Genomic DNA, 14,037 nt, shown 5'->3' on the forward strand with positions numbered 1-14,037 from the left:
GCTCCGGGCTGGCATTGCCGATGTGTCCACCTTGCTTGTGACTTAAATTCTACTCCCAGAGTCCTCCAACATTACAGATTCTACTCTGAGGTGAGGAGAGAGGCGGGTTTAGGGGCTTCACATTTTGCTTTTCCTCCTGACTCTTTGCAAAAAATGGTCTGAGAAGTTTTTGACAAAAGGTATTGCTTTTCTATTTTTTGCCTGAAATATTGAATGTATCTGACTTTTCTCCCTTCTCATAGGAATATTTATGATAACGAGCCTAGGCAACATGGTGAAACCCAGTTTCTACAAAAAAAAAAAAAAAAAAAAAATTAGCTGGGCATGGTTGTGGAGCACACCTATAGTCCCAGCTACTTGAGAGGCTGAGGTGGGAGGATTGCTTGAGCCCAGGAGGTCAAGGAGGTCGAGGCTGTAGTCAGCCATGATTGTGCCATTGCACTCCAGCCTGGGGAACAGAGTGAAACCTTTTCTCACCAAAAGAAAAATATTTATGATAGATCTGCTAAGTAATGTATTGGAGCATGATCACAGGAGTACATTCTGTATAAGTATAATGTAGGCTACAAGATCTTAAATTATATCAACATAATCAGACTGAAAATTCTACTCAAAGTCCTACTTTTAAGTTCAGATTCAAGGTCTATGTATCTCTCTTGAAGAAGTCAATATATGTAACATGATCATTAAGATTAAAATCCAATTAATGTGGGTGTCTGGATATTTTTGAAGCTTTTTTTCCCACCTGCAGACACACAAAACTCAACCTGTTGTTTACGCTAACTTCTTTTTTTTTTTTTTTTTTGAGACGGAGTCTCACTCTGTCGGGGCCCAGGCTGGAACGCAGTGGCCGGACCTCAGCTCACTGCAAGCTCCGCCTCCTGGGTTTACGCCATTCTCCTGCCTCAGCTTCCAGAGTAGCTGGGACTACAGGTGCCCGCCACCTCGCCCGGCTAGTTTTTTGTATTTTTTTTAGTAGAGACGGGGTTTCACCATGTTAGCCAGGATGGTCTCGATCTCCTGACCTCGTGATCCGCCCATCTCAGCCTCCCAAAGTGCAGGGATTACAGGCTTGAGCCACTGCGCCCGGCCTACGTTAACTTCTTAATGTGTAAAAAATTGTTAATGGATTTTAGAGGCATCTCCCATGAGTGTATATAGTTTCTGCCTCTCTGCTAATTTCCAGGCTGGGGAGCTGGATCAGGTATGGAGTGCAACTAGGGCAGATGGTCAAGGTGGGTCACCTTTGTGAGGGTGAGAACCAATCTGACGTGTTCTGAGCAAACCTCCATGTCTTCTATGTTCCCTTCTGCACTTCTTTTCCAGGAAGACCAGCTGTCTATTCCTCCACGCTGCCTCTGGCCCAAAGGCCTGGCCAGTGAGCACCATATGACTAATTCAGACTAATTGTCATGGATCAAATAGCTGCAAACTATTTCCAGTTGCCAGTCTCCTGTTTTCCAATTGTCCCTCTGTTATATGTCTAAGCAAACATTTGTTCTGCTTATCGTTTCTGAGCAAAGACATGAATCACTTGCCTAGAAGAAACCACAGAGGCAGCTGTTGCCCATTAGGAGCTGACATTTGGGAACGGGGCCTGCAAAACAGGACTCCATAACTGGAGTTTGCTTTTTATTTGTCTCAGTTCTAGCAAAGGAAGCACTGGGCACTCTAGGGGACTAGTAGCAACCAGATCTGTCCTATCATTTTTGTGACAGGACACTGGAATAGCAAAAGACCCCCTATTATTAAGAAATCTTTCCTTTTCCTGACTGGCCAAAGTGCCTGAAATCCCAACCTCTGGCTCTCCTTTGGTGGAAGATGCTGTCTTAAGGTTCCTGTAAAAGTGCCCATGTGTTGCCTGATGAACTCATGAACCAGTTTGCTCTCATTAAAATCATTGCGGAAGCCCTTCTAAAACAGGCTTCTAACATAGAATTAGAGGGAACTTTGTATTAGTCCGTTTTCATGCTGCTGATAAAAACATACTGGAGACTGGGTAATTCATAAAGGAAAAAGGTTTAATGGACTCACAGTGGCACATGACTGGGGAGGCCTCACAATCATAGTGGAAGGCAAGGAGGAGCAAAGGCATGTCTTATGTGGCAGCAGGCAAGAGAGTGTGTGCAGGGGGACTCCCCTTTATAAGACCATCAGAGCTCCTGAGAATTATTCACTACCATGAGAGCAGCACAGGAAAGACCTAGGCCCATTGGGTCCTTCCCATGACACATGGGAATTGTGGGAGCTACAACTCAAGATGAGATTTGGGTGGAGACACAGTCAAACCATATCAAACCTTGGGTTCTCAGGAACTGGAAATTTATTTGATTTTGTAGCAACTTGCATGGAAAATCTACTTTCTAATAGGCTTTTTGCTGCACATGTCTATATGCTTCACATTATTTAATCCCCAAAACCCTAGCAGGTGAGAAGAAAAGATGATATAATCAAACAAGGCCATAGACAGAGATAGAAACTTTGGGCCAGAAAAGCTTTCAGGCAGAGCCTTGCACTGCATTCCAGTCTGGGGGACACGAAAGACCCCCGTATTTTTTTTTAAAGAACTTGAATATTTAATGTGTGAAGAACACTCAGGCCTCAACAGTAAGTATACTAACAACTCAATTTTTAAAATGAGCAAAAGGCTTGAAAAGACACTCACCAAAAAGATATAAGGATGGCAAATAAGTACATAAAAATGTGCAACATAATTAGCTGTTAGGGAAATGCAACTTGAAGCCATATTGAGATACCACTCTATACCTATTAAATGAATAACATTTAAAAAAAATACTGTCAATACCAAGTGTTGGCAAGGATGTCTAACAACAAGACACTTATACATTACTGGTGGGAATAAAAATCAGTATAACCACTCTGGAAAAGTGTTTGGTAGCTTCCTATAAAATTAGACATACACTTTCCATAGGACCCAGTAACCCCACTCCTGGGTGGGATTTCACTCCAGTGAAATAAAAATCTATTTTTACACAAAACCCTGCATGCAAGTGTTTGTAGCAATAGTCTTCCTAACTGTCAAAACTAGAAACAACCCAAAATGTCGTTCAAGGGGTGGATGGATAAACACATTGTAGTACATCCTTACAATGAAACACTATTCAGAAATAAGGAAAAATAAATTCCTAATATGTGAAATAATTTGGATGAGTCTCAAAGGCATTGGGCAGACGTGGTGGCTGATACCTGTAATGCCAGCACTTTGGGAGACTGAGGCAGTTGGATTACCTGAGGTCAGGAGTTCGAGACCAGCCTAATATAGTGAAACCCTGTTTCTACTAAAGGTACAAAAAGCAGCCGGGAGTGGTGGTTCAGGCCTGTAATCCCAGCTACTTGGGAGGCTGAGGCAGGAGAATCACTTGAACCAAGGAGGTGGAGGTTGCAATGAGCTGAGATCATGCCACTGCACTCCAGCCTAGGTAACAAGAGCAAAATTTCATCTAAAAAACAAACAAACAAACAAACAAAAAGCATTATGCCTAGTGAAGGAAGCCAGTCTCAAAAGGTGGCATATGACATATGACATGACTCCATTTATGTGACATTCTTAAAGAGACAACATTGCAGTGATGGAGAACAGATCAATGACTCCCATGGGCAAGGAGTGGAAGGAGAGTTTATCTATAAAAGGGGTAACATGAGGGAGTCTGGGGAGCAGGAGGGGATGGAACTCTTCTGTATTCTGATTGTAGTTCTGGTTACACAACCAATGCATTTGTTAAAATTCATACAACTTGTAGGACATAAATAAAAGGTGACCCCTGATCTACCTCTGCTCCTAGACTATGAGCCAGAGAGAAAAGAGCTGGGGGCCTGCCTGTGTACAAGAGTAAACTTTCCCCAATCCCCCTTTTTCTGGTTTGTGCTCATCTTGGCCCTCACCTGGATCCTCTTTTCATCTTCCAAAAGGACAGGGGAAGATGTCAGGCTCAGGGGTGGGAACCTGGGGGCCTAGCTCTTCCCCACGGAGGCCTGCCACCTGTGACCCGCCACACTTCACCTTGCCTTGTGTGGCATCTTGGATTCCTGAGCTACTCTGGGTCTCTGCCTGGTAGATCAGCTTCTATCCCGCTGCAGACACCTAGCAGAGCAAGGTCCTTTGGCTCTCTCCCACCTATTTTCCACTCTTTGCAGTACTGGGTTGTGTCTGCCTGCTTATTTTGTAAAAAATGAAATTTGCATTTCTTTTTCACATTCTTCTTATTTATTTGCTGCTGTTGTTGTTTGTTGGGGGATGATTATCCAGAAGAGAAATGGCAGAAGCTCCTTTGTCCTGCTAGCTTAACCCCCAGATGTCATCCCTGCATTAGCAGACAGTTTCTGGGGGCTGTGCACCAATAAAAGAAGGGATGAAATCAAGGAGGGAAAGGCATCTGCTCCAGGAAGCAGTGGATCCAATGGACGAGAGAAGTAAAGAAATCCTCCAAGCTGGAGGTGAAGGAAAGCCCAGATGATAGTTATGCTGTTGTCCAAACAGGGAACTGAACTGGAACGTCAGAGGCCTTCAGAGGGAATGTCTCCAAGAACAAGAAGGAACTGCTCCCAGTGGATTTTCTGATCTGTTCAATCTTGTGGAAAATTGTCTTGAGAGGCTGCAGGTAGATATGGGAGAACTTAATCATCTGTGCAAAGAATACCAAGCAAATGAGAATGAGTTGATCATTGGCTTCAGGGAAAATAAAAGGCGAATGAAAGCAACCAAGCAAGTCTAGTACACTACTTGGCTCAACCGTGAACAATAGTTACATAATGCACCATGAATATTAACAAAAACAGTTGCGAATGAACAGGGGAAGAGGAGAGGGGGACAAAGAGGGCCAAGGTCACACCTCTAATCAAAATCAGCAGTTGGAACCAGAACCCATGTCTTTAGTGGCTGCTCCCCAGTGCTTGTCTGTGGGGGACCCAGAGCAGCACCATTCATTGGGGTGCACTTAGGGGATGTGTGAGTCTGGGAAGAGGGGAGTGGCATGTCCAGGAACAGGAGAACCAGTGGCATAAGTGTTTATCTTTCCCAAGAGGAAGACAACTTTGAATTCCCCTGAGGTCCTGCCACTTCTAGGGTTCAAGGGTGATGAGCAATACCTTTTCCCCTAGGACTCAGCATCCCTGGGCTGTAAACTAGGGAGTGTCCTGCCTGCTCTCCTTCCCTTTCCCCCAGAACCTGGTAGGGACAGACAGATCCAAGCTGAACTTTTCAGGGCCTTGCCAGCAGCTGTGACTGTAAAGACCATGTCTGAAGTTCAGCTGAGAGCTGGAAGTCTCAGTTAGAATCCTCAACTCAGAAACTTCATCATATTCCTGTCCCCAAAGACCTCTGCAGAAAGCTGGAGACTTGCTGTTCCAATCAAGCATTCAAATCCAAGCTAAGTTATTGGTTCAAACAGACAAGTGGGGTTCCTAGCCAGGAGAAAAGGCATGGGAGAGAAACAGCAAGCTGACACCAACTCCCCACACACCCAGGCTCAGGGGAGGGAACTTCTGAGGTGTGTGAAGTCACAGGAGAGAAGTTATGAAAGTCTGACCTTCGTCTCATCCCTGCAGCAGTCAAAGCTCTTAGGTATTTAAAGGGATTTTCTTTTTTCCCTTTCTAGGAATTACCATTGTTGATCTCATCTTTGCTTGCTTCAAGCCCTACTTTTGAACCCTTGACTGTAATGTGTCCCCTTCCAGAAGGGCCTTCTCCCCAGTCTACCATTTTCCAGATAAAGGGCTTCAATGGGAGAGTCTAATACCCAAGGGCCTGCAGCCTGTGACTTCTGAACTGAAAGTCCAAACCTTACAACCCCCCCTTCTTCTGAGCCACTTACTATCGTTCCAGAATTGTATGAGTGAATTTTGTCTCCTTGAAACAATTTTAAACTCCCTGAGAGCAGGGATTGTGTTAGTCAGGATAAGCTAAGCTGCTGTAATAAATAGACCCTCCATGTAAAGGTTCCATACAGTAGATGTTTATTTCTTGCTTACAAAGCAGTCGTTGGTGTATGTGTATGTCCATGTGGTCATTCAGGGATCCAAGCTCCCTCTGTTTTGTGGCTCCACCTCACGCTAGTTCCTTGCCATCATCTGCATCCAGCTCATGGAATGGAAAAGAGCATGGGGGAGTGTTCCCAGTAGGTTTTTCATGGGTTAGGCTTGGAGGGAGAACACATCACTTCTGCTCATGTTCCATCTGGTAAACCTTAATTTGAGTGGCCACAGTGAATTGCAAGTGAGCATGAGAGATGTAGTCCTCCTGTGCCCCCAAGAAATGTATGACTTGGGCAGATCAGCTCTTCTATTCCCTGAGTTCCTTTTCCTTCCCTAGAACTCAGCATAGAGAAGGACCTTCAGAGGCTGTTCCTTGAGAACTTGGTGAGGGTTGCACTGAAGTTGGCTGGCACTTTGCCAACCTCATACAGCTGTGCAGACAGAGGAGACTGGAGGGTCCAGGGCTCAGTTCTACCCAGAAACCCCTCATGTTTGCACCCATCAAACCTCCAAGATGAAGCAGAGCCTGCAGCACTGTGGTTGCATCAGAAAACAGATCGAAGGCTGGTCTTCACAGCCACATAAGCCTCATCCTGGCCTCTGCCCACAGAGGTTGCATCTGTGCAGAAATCCATCCCACAGCGTCAGGCTGTGGGGGGATCAAGCCCCCAATGAGATTCTGCTCTACCAGGAAACTGATGCATCTGGCGTATCTGTCCCAGAGCAGCTCTGACGATCCTGCACTAGGCAATGGAGACATTGACCATGGCCTTGAGCAGAGTGGTTTTGGTAGGCATGGCAGAGACAAAAGCCAGACTAGAGGAGCTTAGGGAAAGAACAGAGCTAAATGAGCTGGAAATTACCTTTTGCAGTTACCTGGAAAAAATAAGACTGAAGACGATTATGCACATCGCAAGTGACACACACAAGCACATATGCATCCAGGACTAGGGACCCTCCTCTCTGAAGCTCCTGATGCCTGCTGGTGCTGTCTTATCTCCCTAGATAGCATTCCTGTCTTTATCCTCCTCCAGAGAAGCAGCCAGCTCCAGAGTCTGGTGCAGTGATACCAGCAGAGGCTGCAGGTGGTGTGCTATGGAAAGAGCACTGGAGCAGAAACAGATCCCTTGGAGACACCTTATCTTCAAAATTGTTCTAAGCTCTGCATCCCACCACTCCTGCCACCACCTGGTCCAACTCACCAAAATACCTTGTCCAGAAAATGAGCACAGCCTACTAACTGGTCTCTCTGATGTTGCCCTTGTCCCTGAGTTAGTTTCTACACACAGCAGCCTTCACCATCCTTTAAAACTGTAACTTGGGCCAGGCTTGGTGGCTTATGCCTGTAATCCCAGTGCTTTGGGAGGCTGAAGTAGAAGGATCCTTTGAGGCCAGGAGTTCAAGACCAGCCTGGGCAACATAGTGAGATCCCATCTCTACGAAAAATTAAAAAATAAGCCAGGTGTGTGGGTGTGTGCCTACAATCCCAGCTACTCGAGAGGCTGAGGTGAGAGGATCGTTTGAGCCCAGGAGTTTGAGGCTGCGGTGAGTTTTGATAGTACCACTGAACTCCAGCCTGGGTGACAGAGCAAGAGCCTATCTCAAAAAAAAAAAAAAAAAAAATTAAATCTTACTGTTAAAAATTCCCTTTTTAAGGCCCTCCCTTGGCTTTCTATACCCCTCTTTCTCTATCCTTTTTCCCACTTCCATTTCCTCACAATTAATTCTACACATAATCATCCTTTATATTTAGTCATTTGACTTGATTATCATCTCTTGTACTGGAAGAAGGTTTCTAGGAGAGGGTGCTGATCTTGTTCACTTCTGTGTCCCAGCCATTTACTAGACATGCTAATATTTACCGAAGACATGTGGTTTCTTTAAGCCTCAGTTTCCCCAAGTGCCAAAAGGGGACAATGAATTCTGTGTCACACATTATGGGTTTGCAAGGATTAAATAAGAAAATAAGGAAGGATAGACACTGTGGTCTGTGATATGAGCCAGGTGAGGAAGGGTGGTTTTCAACACCACTGCCTGCAGGTGCTAACTTTGCAGGATATTTTCACATCATCACAGTCCACGTCCGAGGTCAAACCATGGCATCTTCACTACAAACAACAGCTATAGTGCTCCTCCCAGCTGAAAACCCTGGGAGTCTATTGAAAATAAATTAGCAATGCCTCATTCTCAATGAGAAAGTCTCGGGGAGATTTATAATTTTATTTTTTCTAAGTGTACAGAATAACATAAATCAAAAGAAGCAATAGTCTACCTTGTGTTTGGACTACTTTGACCCTCTTCAACCTCTGCCAAATTTTATCTCATTTTTGTTTAACTTTATACATCAGAGTTTAATTTGAGAGCTGGTGGAGAAGACAGTGATGTATAGGGTACATCAGGTGCAGCTGAAATTACCCTGTCCCCAGGGGCTGGAGGTTGAAGGGAGGGTCCCAGTCCTGTTTCAGGGTAGAAGAGGAATGGTACAGTTTGCCCCTGGAACCCAGACTCTCTCCATGTTGCAGCCTCTCATTGATTGATCTGGCCGGGTTCGAGGAGCTTACAAAATTGTGTCCATGCAGGGCTCATGCTTCCAGAGCAGCCACGGGCTCAAAGCATCAGCCACTATGGACAATGTCATTTCTGGAACCAGATAAGGAGTTCTATTAGCATTGATTTTTCCTCTAAGTGGATATGTTCCCCAGAAAAGTGTGTTCAGTTGGCAGTGTGTAATCTGCCAGAGAGAAGGCTGGCTTTGCCATTCTGACTGTGCAGAGCCTGCCTGGCATCCCACAGAGCACTCACTACGAGTTGCTGCAAGAACACAGGAACAAATGAATGAATGAATGCATGAATGAATGAATGAGTCACCCTTTGCTTCCTCATTACTTGTTTGTTTGCTTGTTTTTGAGACAGAGTTTCACTCTTGTTCTCCAGGCTGGAGTGCAGTGGCACGATCTCTGCTCATTGCAACCTCCGCCTCCCAGGTTCAAGTGATTCTCCTGCTTCAGCCTCCCAAGTAGCTGGGATTACAGGCGTGTGCCACCGTGCCCGGCGAATTTTGTATTTTTGGTAGAGACGGGTTTTAGCCATGTTGGTGAGGCTGATCTCGAACGCCTGACCTCAGGTGATCCCCCGCCCACTTCGGCCTCCCAAAGTGCTGGGATTACAGGCATGGGCCACCACGCCTGGCCTGTTTCCTCATTACTTTTATGTTCCAGCTGGCTGCAATACTTTTTAGAGATGACAAACAGGAATTGATCGACTGGGCCCCAGACACAGGAACCGGTGAGCTACTGTCTGTCCTAGAAACTCTGTTAATGTCACTTAGGGACCCTGGATACCAGAAGGAAACTGAGATCCTCTTATCTCACTCTCATCTTTCACGTGAATGTTCCCCAAGACAGCCTGGCCAGGGGCTGCGCCACCTCTGTTAAATGCCTTCAGGGTTGGCCACTCATGCCATGACCCAGTGTTAGCATCTTTAAAAGTACATTTCCCTTGTAGACTTACCACATTTAGAAAGTATGTATTTGTGTGATGATTTGATTAAAGTCTGTTTCCCCCACTAGACCCGAAAAACATTGACAAGTTCTGTAATTAAATTTTACAAGAAAGTTCTCTTTGTCCACCTGTATCCCTAGGGTCAGGCCCAGGGCTTACCATGCCAGAAGTGTGCAATGTCTCTGAATGAACCCGTGCCAGGCACACTGGGATAGAGGGATGCTGTGATTGGCTAAGGTCAAGGCAGGAACGAGGACAACCAGTAAAAATGTCCAGGTACAGAAGTCATGGCACGCCTGGCCACCTGGTCCACCCTCAGTCCAGAACATCAGTAAGGGGGCTCAGGGAGGCATTAAAAGGTGGCTGGATTTCAGGGCTAGGTGAAGATGCCAACAGTGGCAAATATCTCTGGTGGGTTCCTTGCTCTAGACCTGCACCGTTCACAGTGGCTATCAGCCACCCATGTGGCCGCTGAACACTGAGAATGAGGCTGATTTGAATGGAGTTGTGTTGTAAGCATAAAATTCTATACATCAGATTTCAAAGGTTACATGGGGAAAAAAATGTAGACTATCTCATTGATAAATTTTATATTGATTACATATAATCACATGTTGAAATGATAATATTTTAGATATAATTGTTTAAATAAAATGTATTTTTATGTTTGTTTTAATATTATTTTTGAGACAGCGTCTTACTTTGTCACCCAGGCTGGGGTGCGGTGGTGCAATCTTGGCTCACTGCAGCCTTAACCCCCCAGGCTCAAGTGATTGTCTCACCTCAGTCTCCCAAGTAACTGGGACTACAGCCACACACCACCCTATTTGGCTAATTTTTGTATTTGTCTATAGAGATGAGGTTTTGCCATGTTGCTCAGCTTGATCTCAGACTCTTGAGCTCACATGATCTGCCCACCTTGGCCTCCCAAAGTGCTGGGATTACAGGCGTGAAACACCGTGCCCGGTTCCAGTAAAAGGTATTATTAAAATTAATTTCAATTGCATATGCTTTTTGAAATGTGGTTATTATAACATTGAGAATTACATGGCTCACAGTATATTCAAGCACTGTTCTAGAGGAAGGTCTTTGGAGCAGTTCTTAATTGCAGAAGAGCTTTACATAAACACTCACCACTGAACAACAATAGTTATCAACCAAGTTGTGTCTATTCTGTGACTGGCCCTTGGCTAGTACTTCAACCTCTAGTATCTTTATTTTAGAGACATCTTACTGGATAAATAATCTGAAACATGGAAAAATTATTTATACACAAAGTTTTTAATTATAGCATTATTTAATATTAACGAAACAGGATATAACCTAAACATTTAAACAGTAGAAGGCGGCTGGGCGTGGTGGCTCACGCCTGTAATCTCAGCACTGTGGGAGGCCGAAGTGGGCAGATCACCTGAGGTCAGGAGTTCAAGACCAGCCTGGCCAACATGGTGAAACCCTGTCTCTACTAAAAAATGCAAAAGTCAGCCCAGCATGGTGGCGCACGCCTGTAGTCCCAGCTATTCAAGGGGGCTGAGGTGGGAGGACAGCTTGAACTCAGGAGGTGGCGGTTGCAGTGAGCTGAGATTGCGCCACTGCATTCCAGCCTGGGTGACAAAGCAAGACTCCATCTCAAAAATAAATACATACATACATACATACATACAGTAGAATTATAATATGAACTGTGCTAGCATTCATGCAAGAGTATTATGCAGCCATCAAAACCTATGTTTGCCAAAGATTTATCATAACATGGCAAAGTACTACAGCAATGCTCAATCAAAATCTCAAAATTCAAAATCGCATCTGACTCTTACCACATCCAAAGAGGCAGAGCTCCGAGGAAGGCCACTGGAAGGAGTTCCACCAAGCCGTTCACAGTTGTCTTTGGAGAACAGGATGATAAATGATTTCTCTTTTCTTCTTTCTATTTTTTCAATTAGATTTTATTTAATAATCATTTGATAACAGAGAATTATACATATTTTATCTCAAGGAAAAAGGCCCGGCCCCAGGAGTTTGCCTTCACGTTGTCAATGGCAACAGGAGGCGAGGCATGTCAAAGTGGGCACGCTCCTTCCAGGCACACGCGGCAAACGTCAAAGCTTCTGGAGGAGCATCGCCCATGGCCTGCATCTGCTCATGGAGTCCTTTGCCAAGGGAACACCCCCTCTCTCCGCCTGACTCCTCCACAGACTCTAAGATCTTTGAGGGCAGTGCTATGGTCTCCTCTCTTCCCATTTCCAGCCCAGGGCCAGCACAGGCTGGGTGCTTTGCAAGACGCAGTGCACCTGTGCTAGTTTTCTGCCACTTACCTCAGAGCTCTCTGTGGGCTGTGCCCTGGGAGGCAGACCTGGGTGGCAGTTTCACTCACTCCTGCAGGGGTTTATCCAATGCAGAGCCCTAGCAGGAGAGTGGAGAAAGAGAAGAGAGTGTAGTCCAAGTATGCCATTCCCTGGTCACCTCCCTGTGGGTCTTCTTGGGCCCTTTCTCCTGAAGGTAAAAACTCCTCTAAAAGTGGCTCTTACCACACTCTCCTCCTGGCTTCCAATAACCCAGCCCCTTCAGACGGGGGAAGTAACAGTTCTGTTCATTTTCTCTTGTGCTTTCCTTCACCGTTCCCTTTCCAAATAGCCTCTTTGGAGAATCCTCCATGAATAATCCTAATCTGAGTGTGTCCTCTCTTTCCCACCGAGCCCCTGATGCACACGGAACTTATCTGAAAACGCAGTGCCTGTCCCCGCTGCAGTGTGTGGAGAAGAGAGGCACAGCGCCCGTTCTAGGAAGGGTGGCATCTCTGAGCCTCGTGACGTCTCCTAATGCGCCCAGCACCAGGTGTAGGAGAGCTAAGCTCCAGGGCAGGAAGACCTGAGTCCAAATACAAGATCTAACCCTTCTGACAGCTGTGAGATCCTTCTTGCATTCCTTCATCTCTCAAGCCTCGTCTTCTTCATCTGCAAAATGGAGCAAGAACAACTGTATTTTGTGAGTATTGTGAGGATTAAATGAGGTACGATACCTAAATTTCTTAGCGTGTGACCTGGCTTGGAGTAAACGCCCCAGCAAACATCAGCTGGCACAATTATTGCTCTGACCCTCTGCAGCTGCCTCATGAATGCAAATGTCCCAAGCCGACCTCCACTCCTGAAGACATGCTGCAGCAGGACCTAAATCCTCCCTCTCCCTGTCCTGGGCTGCAGAGACGACAGGGAAGGCCCTCCCCAGGACTACAGACTGCCCTACATCCATTCTGTGTAAGCTCTGCTGTGAGACGCAGGGTTATTTACAGAGCAAGACAAGGAAATGACAAACAGTAGGAGATGAGGTGCATTTTGGGAAAATCCCTTGTTTATTTAAATATTGCACTTATGAAAGACACCAGAAAGAGAAATATGGGCATTTGTGGCAATGATCAAAAAGGGAAAAAACGGAAATACATGATCAAAAACACAGGAAAGGATTACATCTGAAATAAAATTTGGTACCCTTAAAATATCTGTAATTCAACCTCAGAATGAGTGTATCTTTTAAAAGCTCTTTGAAAACACTTCCCCACTCTCTTTGTCTCTTTTCTTTATAAGGCATCTTCTCTTTAACTCCCTTTGGGAAACTTCTTATAAATGAGGATTTGCATCTCCAGGGATTACTCTGGTTAGGAAAGTGTTTTATTAAAAAATATATGTTTGCCACAGAATGCTGAGCGATATAATTAGCTGGTCCCTTCTGTTTTGTTTTAAAAGGCTGTATGGCCAAGTTCTAATTAAACATATTCTCAGGACGTTTGAAATGTGAAGGTGCCTCAGAAATGCGCGGTGAAATGAAAGAAGCAAAGGCTCTGGGAGTATATTCCAGGAAGGAGCATCTCTGGCCACGGTGCACCTGGCAGTACGGCTTCATTTCTGTCTCTGCGTGCACAGCTACTGTGGATAGAGAAGCCGGTCCTATCCCACCTTGGTGGGACACTGCCTTGTGTTCTGGGAGGCCACGTGCTAAATGAGCTGATCTTGTTCCACCCAGGGCAATCCAGGAAGGCTGAAGGAATGAGTCCTGGGCTGGGATTCTGGGGACCTGGGGATGTAATAGGTTATCATCTCTAAAGTGACAATTGCTAAGGTCCCTGCCAGCTCTGACATTCTGATTGGACACGTGGCTGTTTCCACTGCCTTCGTTTTTGTCACAAAGCATAAGAATGCTCCAAATGATCACACTGCATTTTACTTTGTGAACTCAGGAATAAAACTGAAGGCTGGAGAATCTCACTGTTGTTCCTACTGAATAATGACTGGCTCAACCATGAGAGGCAGTGCTGTGCCCCCATTTGCAAAAAGAGAAGGATACTTCCCTGTCTCCCTTTTGCAGAAGCAAGTACCTGGAAATTGAAGTATTCAGTCCCCATTCAGAAGGACGGGTTAGGAGCCCACAGGAGTTTAGAGTTTAGAAATGCTCCCTCTGAATCTTCCCACCTGGGCACGCTGTGAGACACACTTACTCTTTACAAAGCACTTTCATATTCACTAACGCCTCTTACAGAGCAAGCAGAGCTCT

General features: G+C 45.4%; 1 long non-coding RNA gene across 2 annotated transcripts; it reads right to left on the bottom strand.

The window, feature by feature from the left end:
• Positions 1-4,327: 4,327 nt before the first annotated feature.
• Positions 4,328-12,445, bottom strand: LOC115892382. 2 transcript variants are annotated; one of them, XR_004052266.1, is made up of 4 exons: positions 12,385-12,445; positions 11,808-11,895; positions 11,310-11,419; positions 4,328-4,613 (listed from the first exon to the last, which is right to left on the bottom strand). It is a non-coding gene; the product is annotated as an uncharacterized LOC115892382 (long non-coding RNA). The 2 variants fall into 2 exon arrangements; XR_004052265.1 differs by lacking the exon at positions 12,385-12,445 and having other exon boundaries at positions 11,808-12,351.
• Positions 12,446-14,037: the final 1,592 nt, after the last annotated feature.

The sequence above is a fragment of the Rhinopithecus roxellana genome, chromosome 12 (assembly GCF_007565055.1).
Source record: "Rhinopithecus roxellana isolate Shanxi Qingling chromosome 12, ASM756505v1, whole genome shotgun sequence".
Lineage (NCBI taxonomy): Eukaryota > Metazoa > Chordata > Mammalia > Primates > Cercopithecidae > Rhinopithecus > Rhinopithecus roxellana.